The sequence below is a fragment of the Procambarus clarkii genome, chromosome 55 (assembly GCF_040958095.1).
Source record: "Procambarus clarkii isolate CNS0578487 chromosome 55, FALCON_Pclarkii_2.0, whole genome shotgun sequence".
In the NCBI taxonomy this organism is placed as follows: Eukaryota; Metazoa; Arthropoda; class Malacostraca; order Decapoda; family Cambaridae; genus Procambarus; species Procambarus clarkii.
The window spans coordinates 23,261,558-23,284,622 of record NC_091204.1 but is presented as its reverse complement, the minus strand read 5'-3'; the positions used below and the strand labels follow the sequence as shown (position 1 = coordinate 23,284,622).

The following is a 23,065-nucleotide window of genomic DNA, read 5'->3' as shown; positions in this document are numbered from 1 at the left end:
GAGGACTCAGGAGAACAAGAAAGTTGAAACAGAAGAAAAGAAAGTTGAAGAAAAGTAGAAGAAAAAGTTGAAACAATTTCTGCTGCTCCAACTAATGGTTTAAAGTGCTTCTTTTGTGGCCACACTCGACATCCTCGCAGTCGATATCCAGCTGGAGAGGCTCTGTGTATGAATTGCAAGAATAAGGGTCATTATGCTAAGGCCTGCCGATCTCTGAAACAGACTAACAATGCTTCAAACACCCAACAATCCGCTGCTCTGCTAGCTACTTTAGCTGGGACTTCGCCTTCATGCCTCAATAAATCAGTGCTTAGCTTTAAGATCAATGCTATTCCAGTCAGTGCACTGATTGGCACTGGTAGTTCTGAGAACTTTATTCATAAGAATATTGCAGAGCAGAGTGGGTTACTCGTCTATCCTGACAATGGGGCAGTTTCTATGGCTACTGTATCGTTCTCTTCAAAATTCCTAGGTCAGTGTTCTGTAGACTTAGAATTGCAAGGAGAAACTTATTATGGTGTGAATCTCAAAGTGTTACCCGATTTGTATGCTCATGTGATTTTGGGCCATAACTTTTTACAAAATCATTCTGTGCTCGAGATGGCTTTTGGAGGAGATAGACCTCCCCTTAGAATATGTGGATTAGCTGCCGTCAAAGTTCCGGCTCTATCTCTCTTCAGTAGTTTAGCACCAAACTGCAAGCCGATTGCTGTAAAATCCAGACGCTATTCTGAGGCTGACAAGTTATTTATTGAATTTGAGACTGCTCGGATGCTATGTGAAGAGATAATTAGACCCAGTCATTCTCCATGGAGAGCCTAGATATTAGTAACTAAAGGAGAACATCACAAGAAAAGAATGGTTGTAGATTATTCACAAACAATTAACCGATTCACGGGGCAGGATGCCTACCCCTTACCACATATAGATGAGATTATGAATATTGTAGCTAGATTTAAAGTATACAGCACGCTAAACTTGATAAGTGCTTACCATCAAGTGGGTTTAACAGAGGGAAAAAAACCTATACGGCCTTTGAAGCTGTTGGAAGCTTTTTGAATTTAATCGTATTCCTTTTGGGGTCACTAATGGAGTGGCCAGTTTTCAAAGAGTAATTGATGGCATCCTTGAGAAAGAAGGAGTGGAGAGCACCTTCGCTTACGTAGATGATGTCTGTGTGTGTGGAGTTTCTGAGGAAGACCATGATAAAAATCTGAAACATTTTATGTACGTTGCGAGAAGGTATGACCTGAAACTGAATCTTGAAAAGTGTAGTTTTCGACTCAGGTCTATAAAGCTGTTGGGATATCTTATACAAGAAGGAGAAATTAGAGCTGACCTGGAACGCCTCGAGCCACTCTTAAAACTTCCACTACTAAGCAACACAGGTTCTTTACGCAGAATAATGGGAATGCTTGCACATTACTCCCGCTGGATGCTGGGTTTTTCTGAGAAGATCCGTCCTCTTTCTCATGCCAATGATTTTCTCATATCTGCTGCCGCAGCAAAAGCGTTTGAAAGATTGAAACAATACATTGCTGAGGCAGTGGTTCGAGCAATCGACCCAACAGCTCCTTTCGCTGTGGAAACCGATGCTTCAGATCATGTTATTGCCGCTACCCTAACCCAGAATGAACAACCAGTAGCTTCTCCCGGACACTTTCAAATAGTGAACAAAGGCACTCATCAGTGGAGACGGAAGCTTATGCCATTGTGGAAGCCTTAAAGCAATGGCGACACTATCTCATTGGACGCCATTTTCGGCTTGTGACTGACAAACGCAGTGTTGCTCTTATGTTTAACTCTAAATTAGCTGGTAAGATTAAAAATGATAAAGCTGCTAGATGGCGAGTCGAACTCTCCTGTTACCACTATGACATTGTATATCGCCAAGGTAAACAGAACGTACCCGCTGATGCATTCTCACGTGTATGTGGTGCCACCAGTGTGGATGAACTAAAGGAATTGCATGACAATCTGTGTCACTCTGGAGTGTACTCGTATGGCTCATTTTGTCCAATGTCGAAATCTGCCTTATTCTGTGGAAGAAGTGAAGATGACTAATTCTTGCTCTACATGCTCTGAGCTTAAACTTCGGTTTTGCAAGTTTGACTCTGGGCATTTGATTAAAGCTACTCAGCCATTTGAAAGACTCAACATAGATTTTAAAGGACCACTTCCATCACATTCAAGGAATAAATATATTCTTACTGTTGTAGATGAATTCTCTAGATTCACTTTTGCATTCCCTTGTTCAGATATAACTACTGGTACAGTAATTCAGTGCCTGGTGCAGTTGTTTGAAATCTTTGGTATGCCTGCATATATACATTATAATAGGGGAACTTCCTTTATGTCTGAGAAGTTGAAAGATTTTCTACTAAAAAAGGGGTAGCAACTAGCCGTACGACTCCTTACAACCCTAGAGGAAATGGCCAGGCTGAGAAGTACAATGAGATTATTTGGAAGACAGTGCTGCTAGCTCTAAGGACGAGAGGCTTAGATGTATCCCAATGGGAAGTTATTCTTTCTGATGCACTCCACTCTATTCGATCACTGTTGTGCACCTCTACAAATTGTGCACCACATGAACGATTCTTCCAGCATACAAGAAGGTCTACTTCATTGCGAACTCTACCTACGTGGCTTGCTTGCAAAAGCCCTGTCCTCCTAAAACGTCAAGTGCGGCAAAGCAAAATTGATGTTCTAGTTGATGAGGTTGAGGTCGTAGACGTGAATCCGGAATACGCCCATGTCAAGTTCCCAGATGGCAGGATTACTACTGTATCATTAAGACACCTCGCACCCATGGCCACAGAGTGCTGCAAGAGTTTGGACCCCAATCTCAACATTCAACTGCAACACCCAGCGATTGCAAAAGCTGGGGTAAACCCTAACCCGCCTCATCCGGAACCACCTCATCCTGAACTACTTCGTACCGAACCACCTAAACTAGAAACACCTAATTGGAAACCTTTAACTGACGCAACACTCCCTCGTCAAGGTGGTATGCAGGAACCGACTGGAATACTAGAGGCTGCAACTTTGCAGGAGTCCTTTCGACGATCTGGAAGGACACGCAGTACCCCTACACATCTTCGGGACTATGTTACTTAAGAGCTAGATGGAGTGAATGTAGTAAAAGTGTTATATATTATTGTGCCAGATGGATGCTCGCTTGACTGTTTCGTTTCGATGCTCGCTTGACTATTTTGTTGTTGTCAGATCAGCTATGTCGTGCTCGTTGTTGGAAATTTCCAACACTAATACAATACTATTGTATTACCATAAATTAGTATTAAAATATACTAACTACTGTAGTTACTAAAACTTACTAACAGTAATGTTCACATGAACTAACTATTATATCTGCATATGGATACTGGAATTCTTACGAAACCAAGCACCAGTATTGCGTCAGATTATACCTAGTTAAACACATTTATATCCAATGTGTTAGAGAATTGAATGTGATTCTCTAAAATCATCAGTATTCCATGTGATAATTATTTATGGATAACATAACTCCCAAATAATTCCAAATCGAGAGGTTTTAGTTACAATTGTTATCAAGTAATAATTTTACCGTCACGCGTGAATACCATGGAGAAAACTCAAATCTTCTCCATTTCTTGTTTACTACCATAAGACGAGAAAGTAATAATATTTAACTCCCTAGAATTACAACCCAGTCTTTATTAAAGTATTTCAGCCACAATTGCGCGAAATAATATTATTTGTGATAAATAATTTCTGTGGCGAATGTGGGACGCTAGTGGGAGAGGGAGGAGAAGCCATTGTGGATCGAGACGCCGGGGTGAGTGGCGTGGAAGTCTCGTGTTGCGGAATTGAGCAACAAGGTCGTGGCGTCAGAGTCTGAGACACGTGACGTTGAGATTATCAGCAAGAATTACACTGGTACTCAACACAGAATGAATTATTATTGTTCTACGTGATCAGCAGTGACCGGCCAACTAATAACGCGTCGATATTCATGCCAAGCTATCAACCACGCACTTACGTAACCACTTACGAACCTGTACATCTTTTCTCAGTCTTTGAAGGCTTTGTTTACAATTATTAAACAGTTAATGAGCTCCGAAACACCAGGAGGCTGTTTATAATAATAACAACAGTTGAATGGGACGTTTTCATGCTTGTAAACTGTTTAATAAATGTAACCAAAGTCGTCAAAGATTGAGGAAAGATGTACACGTTCGTAAGTGCTTGCGTAAGTGCTTTCGTGAATCTGGCCCCACGTCGATATTCAAGCCATGCTATCAACCACGTATATGACATTGCGGGAGTTTGAGCTTGAGACGCGGTATCGGCAAGCTTCAACATAATTTGTACCCTTAGCTAAGTATATAATTCCCTTTTGATGCATCATTAGAGATTGTATATGTTGGGGCAGCTTGTCGTTATATCGAGCGACCATAACAAATCCAACGTTAGTACCATATCAAATTTATTTTCCATTTTCATGAATATAGAGATTTAAGTAGCCTAGTTCAATGCTACGTAATATCCCTTAAATTACAGCTCGCATGTGAGGAGTCAACGAGCTGTTACCTAACTTCGTGTTATTCACCTCCAAGTGTTTCTACGAGGAATTCCGGAGATCACGAGGATGAGGCGTGAATGATGTCATTGAAATCGTCTTAAAGCTAAGACTTTTTTGTACTCATTTATTTACTCTAAAATTCATTATTTATACATCATTTATCTGAACGGATGCTCGTCATGTACATTGGAGATAATTTGTGTTTATTTGAATGGTTAATTTCTGATGCTAATGATCTTTATAATTACTGGTGATAATCTTCTATAGATTTCTTTAATTTGGTCATAAGATTAGTTATTACACAATGAACTGGTGCACGAACCACACTAGTTCCTAGGCGTATATGAAGTTCTAGCAATACCCCCCCCAATGTAAGTGTTTGAGGCTTTGATTTAAATTAATTAACTATACAGCCCATTAATCATCTAAGTGATTATGCTTCATAATATTTATCCATAGACACTGGTTCTTCCTTGTGTTTCTAATGATCACTTTTTATTAGTTTCCCTCTTTTCTTAAAAGTGGGTGGTCCTTTGTAATTGTTTCATTAATTTAATAATTGAATAAATTGAGTCTAAATTGAGTCAAGCCCCAGATATCCCACATTATGGTCCTTATCGAACCGGATAAGCATAAGATATAAATATATACATACTAATTAGTAATAACTAATCACCGTGTGAAGTAGTCTAGACTAACCATTTAATTAATTGTGTCTACCAGCAGCGTAACACATAGGTTAGCCTAAGTCACACCAAGTCATTGCTACTTACATCTCATGTATAAGGTAGCACTCGTGGGACACAGTCAATTACCCACAACACTTAGACCTATACCTCATACTGAAGTAAGAATCTTTAGGTCACCAGGAGCAACAGCTCATAACTTTTATAACAATTCCACACTAACACCTGCGTTAGAGTGGCCTCACCATCTAACCATTATTTATTTAGGTGGTAATGACATCCATCCTACTCGTCATCCAGCTGAGGTGATCAATCACCTCAAAACCATAATTTCTTCATTTAAGCTCATCAGCAATTCGGTAGTATTCACATTAGTGGAACCTCGCCAACTGAGTCATGATAATCGTTGGGGAGTAACACCAGAATATTACCAGAGAGCTGTCAAATACATAAATTTCAGGCTGAAAAAACGAGTGAGATTGGATGCCACTTATATCCAATTTACAGCCAGACCATACAGACAAAACCTGGCAAGAGATGGTGTACACCTGTCAGGTGAGTCTAGGTCACATGTAGTTGACAAATTGATCAACACAATCAATTATCACAAACGGCTGTGGCTAACAAGCCAAAATTAACTGTACATAATTGTTTTTACTTGTGTGTGCAAGTGCACACTTATAAACTATAAAATAAAAAAAAAAAAAATACAGCACAACTATATTCACATTATTGCACCACAATAATCTTAGCCAACCTTTATTAAGTAGGAATTTAGGCTGTGATTGTGCTGAATTTGGCACAAACACAGACTAAATAAATTTGTAGTTTCTTAGGTAGAAATTCTCACAACTAGACTTGAGCTAGTTAGTAGTATATGTATTATACCTTTTGTGCTGACCCTATCAAGGGTGGGAGTAAACCTCGAGATAACTCTGATTAGAGTATATCCATATTATTTCTTCTTGTACTCATTATTTGTGTGTATATATTTTGAGTGCTGCTGAATGATCACCATTACATCTAATGGTGATATAGAAGAGCTAACCAGACGAAAGTTAATGGTGAAGTTCGAGCACTACTCAAAATAATTAGTTATTTCTTGTTAGGTAGGTAAATTAACCTCTGAACGAGGTAGTGTAGTCTATTCAAATATATTAGGCTATTATTATTGATATTGAACTCCCTTGAATGAGTCAATATCCCAGTTATCTCAGTAACAAATATTTACTGTCAAACGAGCCTTTACCCACCACAATGGAAACGGCTGAAAAAATGAAAAGGACCCTTATCGGTCTGAAAGGTCATTTGACCCGACAGATTACTATATGTCAAATTCTGTCACAACAGTCACCTGTTGACTACTTTGAATTAGAAGATTTACTTCAAGTTGCTGAAAACAAATTTCCCCATATTAAGCAACACATGAATCTGTATTTAACAGAACTTCACTCAACTTCTGTAGATGATAGTGAACTTGAGGATGTTGTAAATGACTTAGCCCAGTATGAAGAAGATATACGGGTTAAACTTCTACCCTTTAAGAAGCAAATTGCTAAAAACAAATTAACAATGACTTCTACTGCACATACAGATCCTGATGTCAAATTACCTCAAATCAATATACCCAAATTCTCTGGTAACGAGAATGAAAGTTGGGATGATTTCTGGAGTAAATTCGTGGATGCAGTAGACTCTAAAATCAACATTCCTCAAACAACCAAATTCACTTATTTACAAGGCTTGTTACGAAATGAAGCCTTGAAAGTAATCTCTAATATAACACTGACCAGTGATGGTTACACCCTAGCTGTTCAATTGCTCAAAACCAACTACGATAACACAGAGAGAACTATTACTGTCTTAGTTCAAAAATTACTAGATTTACCATCTGCTAATAATTCTACAGATTCTCTCCAAACTTTCAGGCTAGAGTTAGAATCTTTACTCAAGGCCTTAAGCCTTAAAGTCCAAATTCAGACAGCTGAATGGATGACCAAAGTAGTTGTTAGGCGAAAATTGCCAAGAGAAACCTTAGATAAATTGTGTACTATGTTCAATAAGACCTTTCTGACCTTGAAAGAAATTACAGAAGGTCTACATACCTTAGTCGAAAGACAAAGAGCCAACCAAGATGGGAAAAGTGTTTCAAACTTCTCTGCTAACTCCCATCGTAACTCAGCTCATATTGACACTTCAGTCAAACCAAAAACGACTTTAAATAAGTCTAATAAATTTAAACCTAGGACTGCTCCATCCACTGGAAAGGGGAGTGGTAATGTAGGTACTTATTCAGTATCTCCTTCTGGTGTAACCAATGACTTGTCTACTAAAGGGACAAAGTCAACCAGAGAGATAAGGTGTCTGTTCTGTAGTCAAGAACATGCCACCTACCAATGCACTGTTTATCCTAACTTTAATACCAGGATTAAACGGTTACAAGAAATACACAGGTGCACCAAGTGCATGGGCTCTCATGATCCCAATAAATGTGTAGTGCAACTACGTTCATGCAGTAGATGCAACAAAGGTGTACATCACTATGCCTTATGTAGAAAAATTTCTACCCAATCCATGACAACTGGGGAGAATTCCACGAATTCTACCACAGTACAATATTGCAAGGTACATCAAGAAATAAATGTACTTGCTAATGAGTCAGGCAATAATACCACTCTGCCTACAGCTCAACTTAGATTAATTAACAGGAAATCTAGAGTTAACACTAGAGGTCTTTTTGATCAAGGATCACAGAAAACCTTCATCACACAACAATTAGTCGAGCAGTTAAAATTAAAACCTGCCAAAAGTGTGAGATTGAATATTTCTGGTTTCTTGACTAATAGTGGACCTCGTGAATACCAAGTAGTTAAGGTATTAGTGAGACTTGGATCTTCCACTAGTCCAATACAAGCGGTAGTAGTAGACAAACTTCCTACAGACCTGCAGGTCACAGGATTAGCTCGCACTGCGAAATATCTTAAACGAAACCGCATGAGGCTAGCAGATTACAAAATAAATTCTGACTGCCTCACTGATGTTGGAATACTTATAGGCGCTGACCATTATTATAAATTTATAACGGGATGCACCAGACAACTCGGAATGAATTTGTTGTCATCTGCTGGAGGCAAGTTGCTTACTGGGCCGGTGCTTTTCCAACAAAATCCAGCGTCAACCAACCAACAATCAAACAATATAATAGTGGCGTGACTAGGCTTGGAACAGTCACCCCTACATTTCAGAGAAATATCTGAAGATATTCAGTCTGATCCACCTGTACATCGTGTGTGGGATTTAGACACTTTAGGTATTATCCCTGAACAACCAAGCCCTGATGATATGTGGACTTACCAGCAATATCTGCATACAGTTGTCTATAAAGATAAACAATACTGGGTGAGACTACCATGGAAGTTGAATCATCCACAACTTCCAGTTAATTATTTCATGGCAGCCTCACAATTACAGTCTCAATTAACACGACTGAAGAAACAGCCAGACAAACTGAACATGTATCATCAACTAATCCAACAACAACTCAACAGTAAATTTATCGAGGTTGTTGATAATGATGACCGGAAAATAGGTCACTATTTACCCCATCACGCTGTGGTGAAAGATTCATTGACGACACCAATACGTATTGTCTTCAACTGTAGTGCTAAAGTGAAACCAAGCAGTGTGTCTTTGAATGAATGTCTCCAAAAGGGACCTAGCCTAACACAAAGGCTACATGATGTGCTATTACGATTCCGTACTGGTATTTTTGCTTATACTGCTGATATCAGTAAAGCTTTTCTTAGAGTAGGTTTACAGGAAGGGGATCGTAATTACACCAAATTTCTCTGGATTAAGGACCCACTGGATCCTAACAGTGATATCATAACATATCGTTTTGCCTCAGTGCTATTTGGAGCGACGTCCTCCCCGTTTCTACTGCAAGCAACATTAGATACACATTTGAGGAAGTCAAATAGCCCTTATAAGGCAGAAATCAGTGACAACTTGTATGTCGATAATTTCCAGGGAACTACAAATGATCAATCCAATTTGGTAGAAATCTACCATGAGGCTAACCGTGAGTTATTAGGAGCCAATATGCCACTACAATCATGGGCCTCAAATAATAAATCATTAAACCAGATAATTGAGAAAGAATTTCCAGGTTATCAGGTGCCTAATCAATTAAAGGTTCTGGGTGTGGAATGGAACACAAGTACTGACGAGATGAATGTCAAGTCAGTACAAACCGATAATTCATCCCTTACCATGAGAAAATTACTCTCGTATGTCAGTCAACCATTTGACCCTTTAGGCTTACTTAGTCCTATATTAATAAGGGGCAAACTCCTAATGCAGGAATGCTGGCAGAAACATATGGGATGGGATGATCCGTTACCAAGTGAGTTACAAGCTAAATGGCAGATACAACGGATTTCAATCAGTTAGGTGTTTTGAAATTTCCTCGTAATGCTTCAGGACCAAACTTGCCCACAAATTTGCACGTTTTTTGCGATGCCTCTGGCAAAGCGTATGGCGCTGTAGCCTACTTAGTTAATAGTGCACAATCAATTTTGCTCACATCTAAAGCAAGAGTTGCTCCCATTAAGAAGAGATCTTTACCTCAAATGGAGTTATCTGCATTGCTGGTGGGAGTAAGATTGGCTCATTGCCTGACCAAGACACTCAATAATATCCACTTTGGTGAGATTGCCGTGTGGTCAGACAATGAGGCAGTCTTGCAATGGGTAAGAAACAACAACAATAAAACTCCCTACGTCAGTAATCGTGTTAGGGAAATTCATGAATTATCTGCTGGATATAAATTCAGACATGTTCCCACTAAGGACAATCCTGCAGATTACTTATCTCGAGGATTAACACTAAAACAACTTATCAAGTCTTCGATGTGGTTTAATGGACCTTCATGGCTTGTTGGTGGTCAGTGGCCCAAACAAAAGCCACAAGTCATAGTGACCAATATCACCACTCCCATGAAACAACCAGAACCTCATCGAATCTTAGCTATTAATCCTCACAATTATTCTAACTTGAGTAAGTTATTAGGAGTGACAGCACATGTGTTTGACTTTCTTGCTAAGATAGGAATCAGACATATGTTTCCCAATCCTATCCTCTACTGGGTCAAACGTGCACAGCAAGAGACATATGGAAGCGAATATGAAAATCTTCCAGATAAATTAACCAAGTCTCTCGGTATCTGGTATGATGCCAACACTCATAATATATTAAGGTGTGGAGGACGTTTGCTTCATGCAAAAATTGATCTGGATACAAAGAATCCGATCCTTCTACCACGTCACCACATCATTACCAAACTTCTAGTTTTACATCACCATCAATATGGTACTTTGCATGGTGGAGTGTTAGACACTCTCACCGACCTTAGACAGAAATACTGGCTCCCTCAAGGTCGTCAAACAGTCAAATCAATTATTAAATTCTGTGTGATCTGCAAAAGATACGATGCTCGAGTGTGTCCTTATCCAGGACCTCCACCACTCCCTGAAGAAAGAGTGGTTCACCTTCGTCCCTTTGAGACCACTGGTGTCGATTACACAGGAGCCTTGCTTCTCACTGGCAATCCAGATAAGATACCAGTGAAAGCTTACATTTGCCTCTTCACGTGTGCTACCACACGAGGCGTACATCTAGAAGTGACTTCGGATATGAGTGCTGAAGCCTTCATCCAAGCTTTTCGTAGATTTGCAGCTCGCAGATCCTGTGCCAAACTAATGATATCGGACAATGGTTCAAATTTTGTGGCAGGAGAAGCCTGTCTACGAGAGATATGGAATCATCCGGAAGTGCAGTCAGTCTTACAGAGACGACAATGCCACTGGAAATTTATTGCTCCAAGAGCCCCCTGGCAAGGTGGGTTCTACGAACGTATGATAGGAACTGTCAAGAAGTGTTTAAGGAAGACCTTACATCGACAGAAAATTAGTTACTCCGAACTCCAAACACTTGTCGTGGAAATCGAGGCTCGAGTCAACAACCGCCCATTAATATACCTATCAGATGATTTCTCACAGAGAGAACCTCTGAGTCCCTCACACTTGATACATGGAGGTCTGCTGAGCCCTCTAATACCTTTGGCAGAAGAGGACCCCGTCGACCCTTCACATGTAACAACCCGTTCTCGCAAATTCGTAAAGTCAATATTGACTTATTAACTACGTGCATAGGTGATATACTAAACATAATAGATACCCTTAAAAGGATTCATAGAAAACACCGACCTTACCTAACCTTGTTAGTATCTTAAGATAAGCATCTTATTGCTTCGTAATTACAATTATTACTTAACCTATACCTATTATAGGTTAGGTAATAATTGTAATTACGAAGCAATAAGATGCTTATCTTAACATACTAAGTAGGTTAGGTAAGGTCGGTGTTTTCTATGAATCTTTTTTAGGGTAGCTATTATGTTAAGTATGTCACCTATGCACATATTTAATAAGTCAATATTGACTTATTAAATTTGTGAGAACGGGTTGCATGTAACCAGGAGTGACTTAGTAGAAAGTTACCAACATCTCTCAAGAGTAATTGAAAGGTGGAATGAGGTGTGGACTCGAGAGTACCTCACAGCTCTGCGAGAGTACCACTACGGAGCTTCGAGTCCCTATAATAAAGTACAATTTAAACCAGGAGACCTAGTATTGGTTGACAGTGATGGACCAAGGTCAGAGTGGCCCATAGGCAAAATTGTTGCTATCCATCCAGATCACCAAGGCATCCTGAGAGTAGTAAAGGTTTTGTGCCAAGGCAACACTACCTTAAAAACCTTAGAGAAGTTGGTACCTCTCGAATTAGCAGAAAGAGTGTTTACCAGAACCAACTTCACCAACAGTTTCCGAGGACAACAATTCTGATACACCGAGCAACCGCCCCACTAGAGCTGCTGCTCAACAATGTAAACAGAAACTACAAGCCTATTATAGCTCTGACCAAGAGCAAATAACTTCCCATCCAATTTAAGTAATCATGATGATACTGTGTTGTGATGTCAAGTAACAAATCGTTACAAGTCACAATGACCCAGAACATTCTCATCACAGTGGATTCCCAGTTACTTTAAATTGTGTGATTTAATTCTTAATTGTTGTATAGGCTATTAATAATAACACCATTTCGTCTAGAGTATCTGAGAGTTTACAAGACTTTAAGACTTAGTAACATAAACATTATATGTCATAGCGTCACTAGTCACAGAGTTCATTGTAGGCTTTCTTAGTTATTAACTTTAGATGATTCATAATAATATGTTCCATTCAACATGAATTTCTTTGCAAGACTTAAGTTTCTTGTATGTCCTTGACAATTATGGGACATCCGTTATGTGTGTACTAACATACTAACATATTAACATTAATACTAACTTCGGGATAGGTATGTCAGTACTCAACATTACACTGTGACCCGATAAATCTCCCCCCAGAGTTATGTTGGAAATTTCCAACACTAATACAATACTATTGTATTACAATAAATTAGTATAAAAATATACTAACTACTGTAGTTACTAAAACTTACTAACAGTAATGTTCACATGAACTAACTATTATATCTGCATATGGATACTGGAATTCATACGAAACCAAGCACCAGTATTGCGTCAGATGATACCTAGTTAAACACATTTATATCCAGTGTGTTAGAGAATTGAATGTGATTCTCTAAAATCATCAGTATTCCATGTGATAATTATTTATGGGATAACATAACTCCCAAATAATTCCAAATCGAGAGGTTTTAGTTACAATTGTTATCAAGTAATAATTTTACCGTCACGCGTGAATGCCATGGAGAAAACTAAAATCTTCTCCATTTCTTGTTTACTACCATAAGACGAGAAAGTAATAATATTTAACTCCCTAGAATTACAACCCAGTCTTTATTAAAGTATTTCAGCCACAATTGCGCGAAATAATATTATTTGTGATAAATAATTTCTGTGGCGAATGCGGGACGCGGGTTGGAGAGGAGGGAGAAGCCATTGTGGATCGAGACGCCATGGTGTGTGGCGTGGAAGTCTCGTGTTGCGGAATTGAGCAACAAGGTCGTGGCGTCAGAGTCTGAGACACGTGACGTTGAGATTATCAGCAAGAATTACACTGGTACTCAACACAGAATGAGTTATTATTGTTCTACGTGATCTGCAGTGACCGGCCAACTAATAACGCGTCGATATTCAAGCCAAGCTATCAACCACGTGTACGACATTGCGGGAGTTTGAGCTTGAGACGCAGTATCGGCAAGCTTCAACATAATTTGTACCCTTAGCTAAGTATATAATTCCCTTTTGATGCATCATTAGAGATTGTATATGTCGGGGCAGCTTGTCGTTATATCGAGCGACCATAACAAATCCAACGTTAGTACCATATCAAATTTATTTTCCATTTTCATGAATATAGAGATTTAAGTAGCCTAGTTCAATGCTACGTAATATCCCTTAAATTACAGCTCGCATGTGAGGAGTCAACGAGCTGTTACCTAACTTCGTGTTATTCACCTCCAAGTGTTTCTACGAGGAATTCCGGAGATCACGAGGATGAGGCGTGAATGATGTCATTGAAATCATCTTAAAGCTAAGACTTTTTTGTACTCATTTATTTACTCTAAAATTCATTATTTATACATCATTTATCTGAACGGATGCTCGTCATGTACATTGGAGATAATTTGTGTTTATTTGAATGGTTAATTTCTGATACTAATGATCTTTATAATTACTGGTGATAATCTTCTATAGATTTCTTTAATTTGGTCATAAGATTAGTTATTACACAATGAACTGGTGCACGAACCACACTAGTTCCTAGAGGTATATGAAGTTCTAGCAATACCCCCCCAGTGTAGGTGTTTGAGGCTTTGATTTAAATTAATTAACTAAACAGCCCATTAATCATCTAAGTGATTATGCTTCATAATATTTATCCATAGACACTGGTTCTTCCTTGTGTTTCTAATGATCACTTTATATTAGTTTCCCTCTTTTCTTAAAAGTGGGTGGTCCTTCGTAATTGTTTCATTAATTTAATAATTGAATAAATTGAGTCAAGCCCCAGATATCCCACACTCGTGTACAGGTTGGTGGAATGAAACGCTAACTCCTAGTTTAATTTCTGTTTGTTCTAGGTTTAGTCATGTGCAGTTTGCTTATTGTTATATATAGTTTAAGCATTGTTTATTCATTAGAAGTGTTGTATTTTATATGGCTTATGTTATTGCAGGATGTAATTGTACTGTAATTATTTTATCAATATAGCCACAAGTCTGGCAAATGCTTCTCCTTTACCTCACATAGCATGTTACACATGTACCTGTGTCCAGTTTATTTGTGCTAAACCCACTTTTCTTGCATTGCCACTTGTTGTGTTGAATCATTTTAATGAAATTTTGTTTTATTCTAAATTTCTGTGCTTAGCCTGGTTTAATTAATTTACATACCTCTAATTCCAGCCATGCTCATACAGATTGCTAATTTAATTCGCAATTTTGCTTGTTTTTAATCATTTTTTTGAGATATATACAAGAGTTGTTACAATCTTTTGCAGCCACTAGTATGCGTAGCTTTTCGGGCAGGTCCCTGGAATACGATCCCCCATGAAGAATGATTTCTACAACCAAGTACCCATTTTACTGTTGAGTTGAACAGAGGCTACAGTTAAGGATTTGCGCCCAGTAAATCCTCCCCGGCCAGGATACGAACCCATAACAAAGTGCTCGCGGAACGCCAGGTGATTGTCTTACCACTACACCCTGGAGAATGGTGCTGCAGTTGCCTAGTGCAATTTAATAATTTTAATTCTGCTTTTAATTCACAATTTTGCTTGTTTTTAATTATTTGCTAGTACAATAGTACCTAGTACAATTCAATAATTTTAATTCTGCCATTTCATTACTTTAGCCAAGTTTGATATTTTTTTGAGTGTTTTATTTGTTTTTGTGTATTCTGTTTCCTATGCCTAGTGCACTTAATTATAATTTGCGATCAACTGCCACTTCCTCGATAGTGACAATGCCTACCACTGTTGCAACTCCTTCAGACTCAACTGGAACCATTGCTCATCTTAATGTTCAGAGACCAGCTCAGGAAATGGTTATCCCACTTTTTGCTGGCGAATTCCACTTATTAGAGTCATGCCCATGGATTAGTAAGGTTGAAGCGAAATCCATCGCACGTTTTTCCGAGCCTACTGATGCTGAATACTTGGCAATTGCACAGTCGGCTGTTGACACGACCAAAGGTGATGCACGTTTTGTAGTTGATGAGAAAGCCATTGTTAGCCTCCAGTCTTGGTCAGAATTTAAGGATTTCTTTCACCGGCTCTTTGTTAACAAAGGAGACCTCGACCCATATAGGTTAGTCAAGAAAATTGCCAATGCCACCATGCAGCCTGGTGAATCGTTTAATGCGTTTACTAGCCGTCTCGATCAGTATCTGTATGCCTTGATGACTGCTATGCTTAATTCCACATGGGTGGATAAGGACAAAATGTTGTCTCCAGAGTCTAAGGCCAAAATGATAGCATTTGGGACATTAAAGCATTTTGCCCCGGAGCATACTAAACCCATCATCGAACAACAAAATTTTGGAGTCACACGTGAAATTGGTAAAGTGTTTGAGGCAATTAACAGAGCAGCCTACAAACTGGCTCCCCCGAAGTGCTCAACTGTTGCCACCCTCTGATACTGTGAATGTCATAACAAGCTCTCAGCATCCTCCCACAAACTCTCAAAACTTTTGGTCGCAGAACCGTACCCATGGTCGTAGCCCCCAGTCAAATTCGCCTCCTCATAAGTTGCCCAGATGCCATAACTCACAACCATCCGTTCCCTCATGTTGGCATTGTGGTAAGATTAACCACCTTGCAAAGCACTGTTGGTCCGCTCCTAGATCATCACCCCTAGACAATTCTCTCAGTCCCCTCGTCAATCTAATAATTCTAGGCTTCCATATTGCCAGTATCATAAACAAGTTGGTCACGACACTCTATATACATTAATCAACGGACAATCAAGAACATAATGGGTGAGGGGTGTGAGACCTTAACCTTCCACATAGTTTACACTTGGTGTCATTATCATTAACACCTATTCCATATTCCCAGTAATATTTGTATCCAAGCCTGAGTCGCATGTGCACAGTCACTCCAAGCATTTCTCCTTTTACCATAAGTGAAATGGGTGTTTTGACTCACATACATGTAGTTTTGCATGGTTTGACTTCCCTCATACATTATACCTCTCCTCTCCACTTCTGCCAGAGCCTAAATATTTCTGAGTTTGCTTCATATTTGTCTCATTGTGAATACAGATTCAATGTCAACTTTTGGTTTGGATGTGGCACGTTTGGCCAAGTCATCCTCCACCTTGCTGAGCACTATTCCAACATGAGATGGAATCCACCTGTATTTCACTTTGTGACCTTTAAGCTGTATCACAGTTATCCTTTTCTTACAATCCTCAATTATGGACATGAAGACTAGATTTTGACTGTTTAAGGAATCAAGTGCTCCTCGGCTATCGACAAATACAAAAACACCTCTGTCGTCTTGACGTACTTCCTCCAAACAAGCCAGAATGGCCTGCAGTTCAGATTGTGTGGATTATATATAATTACTAATTCGAAGTTCAATCTTCCTGTCCATAGTTCCAAACTCAGTATAGTCCCATATTAGGACTCCACACCCTGCCCTGCCATCCTCCACCACCGATATTACGAGTCGCTAACGTAACGTCTCCCATTGGTTGCCGAATACGTCTTGGCACTGATGAAGATGCTACAACACAACGCGATCTGTGTACTGTTACTTACTAATAAGAACTCTAGCATATGATGCTTTCATTACTTTTTTAAGATTTAAGAATATATATATTGTGACATGTTGCAATAGTGTAGCAATACTGGACCAAAGTGGTGTGGCTCTCAGTCACATAAAAATAAAAAATGATGCTTTGGCCTATGCAGTGTCTTTGACCCTTGCAGTGTTTAAGTTGTAGGAAGAAAAAAGAGAAAAAACACCAAATAAATATTTAAAACTATTTACTATATTAATATTAATGAACAAAAATGGTAACTGAGAACACTTGGCAATCATACCATTCAAAACTGAAACATAGGAATATGAAATTCTTAACATGAATAAAATGTGCAGTGAATACTGTACAAGATATACTGGTGAGCTAAAGACATCCACAATACCACCACAGCATCCAACACACGATGTAGGCTGATAGCCGACGATGGGTGGGAGAAGCTATGAAGTAAGAACACCAGGGAGAGACTGGGTTTCACGGGTTGCAGACCTCTATATATACTCTGGCGGTGATGAAGTCACTTCCAGTGTCAACAAGAGCAGTAACAAGCCGCTGGTGGCAACTGCTAGTTTGTGGCTGGCGGCAACTGCTAGTTTGCAGCTGGTGGCAGAGCTGGGTAGAGGCTCTATAACTGCTAATTAAAGGTAGCAAACTGCTTGTTTGCAGAGATTAACTGCTAGATACTGGAGGCGCCCTGCCTTCCGGCAAGTTGTACTAGGCACTGGGAGTTACAGAGTTGTGGAGTGTTTGGCAGGTTGGATGCCTCATCTTGGCTGTCATAGAGGCGGACTTCCAGTGTGAAGATATAAAAGGTGAGAGAAAGAGGCAGTTCCAATATTATGCAAGGGATTTACATGAGAGCTCCTCCCCGAAGCCTCTTCCTATTGCCTGAGATGTCGATGCTAGAAGGATGTTGGGAGTGGTAGGTTCCAATTCATGGACATGGGGAATAGTACATCTGCAACTATGTTGTCTGATCCTTCAATGTAGAAGATCTTCAAGTTGTAATTTTGGAGGTTAAAGGCCCAATGAAGTAGACGCTGATTGGAAAATTAAGGTTGTTGTAGAAAATAAATTGGGGTCCAAATAGATAGTAATGGGTTGGTGTCCTTGAAGGTAAGGTTTCGTTGCAAGTATAGGACGATGGTGAGTGGCTCTTTTTGTATAGTGCTGTAGTTTTGTTGGTTAGGTTTCAGCATGTAGCTGTAGTAGCTGACTGGTAGGACTTACCCTCTCACTGTTGCATCAGGACACCCTTGTTAGTGTTTAATGGGCACGAGCCTATTAAACAGGCTCGTGCTTGACACAGGACTCACTGTTCCACCCAGTCGAACTTTCATTATAATTATGGGTATGATCCTAAGACCCCTGTGTTGAAAATAATAGGCACCAGTAATCTAATGTTGGAGGGACACAGAACACACTTAAAAGGATAACATATAATATTAACATTTATCATTATACACAATAATCGTCCCTGGGCAACTCCTTAAATCTACAACATAATATTGACTGGGTTATAAATAGTAATTTTGTCTCTTCAGATATAACTATAACGAAGACAACATAAATGGATTACATTGACTTAACATAAAAAGAGATGTTCACCACCCGGATCTCTCAGTCTGCTTCTGACTCGCTTCTCTCCTCCAAGCTCCCTCATGTTATAAAACTCAACACCATTTACTAATATTCAATACAATAAGCAGATAATATTGCTGCTGTTGTATACACAAATTAACCCATAGAAAATGTAGCACAGTGGAAATTTCCATCAATAGAAAACGAGATATCATTGCCACATAGCGCTATAAATTCATCAGCTATTCTGTTGGGAATTATTCTTAATATAACAGTCTTTGGACTTTTAACACCATAAAAACATCTCATTTGAATTAACTTAATTATCAGTACTAAAATAATGTAAATTTGACCCTTCTACCACATATTGACATCTGGACAAGGAGAGCCAAGGCGTCAGTAGTCGTGGGAGGTCATCCATTGGTAGACCAAGTCGCAGGAGCGAGTTCAGCTCCTATAATTCTCCCTTGGACGAAGTGTTATGGAGATCAAATTAGTGTTTCTTCCATCATCAACACGCCATCAACACGCAGTCAACATCCAAACAAGGGAAGCGTCTTACCGAAACCCGTTTATTACCACATTTCTGGCCAGTTAATGCTATGTAGATATAGGGCGAACCGGTTAGAACACTAACAAGCACCTAAACCCAGATAATTACACCTTGGTTCTTAATTTATATAATATACAGTATTTTCTCTGATATAGCTGTTATATATGGGGTTCCTGCTTTACAGCAAGTTTCCCTTTGACAGGTGTAGAAGAGGAAACAAGAATTAATCTTGGTACATCAGTTACTTGGGTGTTGGAAGCTAGCCTCGCACAAGGATTAGTTGGTGTCTATATCCTAGTTATACCTGGTGGACATACAATAAGATAAGACCTCCAAAATTTATTTACTAATATATGTAGTTTAATACTGTAGTTTGAATGATTGCATATATATATATATATAAATTTAATATAACCCACCTTAATGTACAAGAGTCGATTTGCGAGAATATTGCAGAAATACTGTCTGCTAAACATCATACAAATTGCTATCGAAATATATAAATTAACGTAAATATAAATTCACATAAATTAATATAAATCTCACGAGTCGGTTCCCCACACCTCACCCATAGACACTCAGAGTTACCAACACTTGACATAACTCGTAACTAATACACTACATACGGAATTAACCAATTGTAAACTGATATAAAATCATTCAAGCATAATATTATATACGTTCTGGTATAATAACTAAAATCAGAAACATTCTTAAAGGACTTAAAGGAACAATTAATTTTATAATGGTGCACCAAGCTGGCAACACAACACAGGACATAACTAGTCCTCCACACACACACATAGAAACATGCGTATTTGAAACGAACATATACTGTCCACATACAGACAAGGTCCTAGATCACGTACACTACCAAAACGTATACTGCCACATATTACTATAAACATAATATATATATATATATATATATATATATATATATATATATATATATATATATATATATATATATATATATATGTCGTACCTAGTAGCCAGAACGCACTTTTATGCCTACTATGCAAGGCCCGATTTGCCTAATAAGCCAAGTTTTCCTGAATTAATTGTTTTTCGACAACCTAACCTACCTAACCTAACCTAACTTTTTCGGCTACCTCACCTAACCTAACCTCTAAAGATAGCTTAGGTTAGGTTAGGTAGGGTTGGTTAGGTTTGGTCATATATCTACGTTAATTTTAACTGCAATAAAAAAATTGACCTCATACATAATGAAATGGGTAGCTTTATCATTTCATAAGAAAAAAAATAGAGAAAATATATTAATTCAGGAAAACTTGGCTTATTAGGCAAATCGGGCCTTGCATAGTAGGCATAAAAGTGCGTTCTGGCTACTAGGTACGACATATATATATATATATATATATATATATATATATATATATATATATATATATATATATATATATATATATATATATATATATATATATATATTAAATATGACCGAAAAAGTAAGATTAATAATTCTAACACGAATTTTCTCGATCTTTCGTACATTTCTTTTCACTGTTGGTGGTAATTCAAAAATCAATTCTCCAAAATTCATTTTTATTTCTAGTCTGACGCGACACTTGAGCGCGTTTCGTAAAACTTATTACATTTTCAAAGACTTTAGTTTACACATACACAACTGAATAGAACTTACACATCTCCGATTTGTTTATATCTACATTTGAGTGAGGTGGATAGGGTGAGGTGGTAATAATAGGGTATTCAATTCATCAACACAAGGCAGAACACGAAACAATGGGTATTGAATGGAAGTGATTGTAGAAAGCCTATTGGTCCATATTTCTTGATGCTTCTATATTGGAGCGGAGTCTTGAGGTGGGTAGAATATAGTTGTGCATTATTTGGCTGTTGATTGCTGGTGTTGACTTTTTAATGTGTAGTGCCTCGCAAACGTCAAGTCGCCTGCTATCACTGTATCTATCGATGATTTCTGTGTTGTTTACTAGGATTTCTCTGGCGATGGTTTGGTTGTGGGAAGAGATTATATGTTCCTTAATGGAGCCCTGTTGCTTATGCATCGTTAAACGCCTAGAAAGAGATGTTGTTGTCTTGCCTATATACTGGGTTTTATGGAGCTTACAGTCCCGAAGAGGGCATTTGAAGGCATATACGACGTTGGTCTCTTTTAAAGCGTTCTGCTTTGTGTCTGGAGAGTTTGTCATGAGTAGGCTGGCCGTTTTTCTGGTTTTATAGTAAATCGTCAGTTGTATCCTCTGATTTTTGTCTGTAGGGATAACGTTTCTATTAACAATATCTTTCAGGACCCTTTCCTCCGTTTTATGAGCTGTGGAAAAGAAGTTCCTGTAAAATAGTCTAATAGGGGGTATAGGTGTTGTGTTAGTTGTCTCTTCAGAGGTTGCATGGCGTTTCACTTTCCTTCTTATGATGTCTTCGACGAAACCATTGGAGAAGCCGTTGTTGACTAGGACCTGCCTTACCCTACAGAGTTCTTCGTCGACTTGCTTCCATTCTGAGCTGTGGCTGAGAGCACGGTCGACATATGCGTTAACAACACTCCTCTTGTACCTGTCTGGGCAGTCACTGTTGGCATTTAGGCACATTCCTATGTTCGTTTCCTTAGTGTAGACTGCAGTGTGGAAACCTCCGCTCTTTTCCATGACTGTTACATCTACGAGATGGAAAAGGATGGGAAGCTGCCCTTTCTAGATGTAATGCCTTTAGGCATTTGAAGCAATGTCTTGGAAGCAATGCCTTTAGGCATTTGAGCAGAGTTCCGTGCTGCGTTTCACTTACGAGATGGAAAAGGATGGGAAGCTGCCCTTTCTAGATGTAACTGTCATGGAAAAGTGTCTTGTGTTGATGAATTTAATACCCTATTATTACCACCTCACCCTATCCACATCACTCAAATGTAGATATAAACAAATCGGAGATGTGTAAGTTCTATTCAGTTGTGTATGTGTAAACTAAAGTCTTTGAAAATGTAATAAGTTTTACGAAACGCGCTCAAGTGTCGCGTCAGACTAGAAATAAAAATGAATTTTGGAGAATTGATTTTTGAATTACCACCAACAGTGAAAAGAAATGTACGAAAGATCGAGAAAATTCGTGTTAGAATTATTAATCTTACTTTTTCGGTCATATTTAATAATATATGTCTACAGGAAAGACTGCTACCAAAATATACTAATATTAAATATATATATATATATATATATATATATATATATATATATAATATATATATATATAATATATATATAATATATATATAAATATATATATAAATATATATATAAATATATATATAAATATATATATAAATATATATATAATATATATATAATATATATATATATATATATATATATAAATATATAATATAATATATATATAATATAATATATAAATATATATATAAATATATATATAAATATATATATATAAATATATATATAAATATATATATATATATATATATATATATATATATATATATATATATATATATATATATATAAATATATATATATATATAATATATAATATATATATATATATATATATATATATATAAATATATATATAAATATATATATATATATATATATATATATATAATATATATATATATATATATATATATATATATATATATATATAATATATATATATAAATATATATATATATATATATATATATATATATAATATATATATATATATAATATATATAAATATATATATATATATATATATATATATATATATATAAATATATATATATATATATATAAATATATATATATATATAAATATATATATATA

General features: G+C 37.6%; 1 pseudogene; it reads left to right on the top strand.

The window, feature by feature from the left end:
• Positions 1-1,333: 1,333 nt before the first annotated feature.
• Positions 1,334-3,117, top strand: LOC123756303 (uncharacterized; annotated as a pseudogene).
• The last annotated feature ends 19,948 nt before the right edge of the window (positions 3,118-23,065 follow it).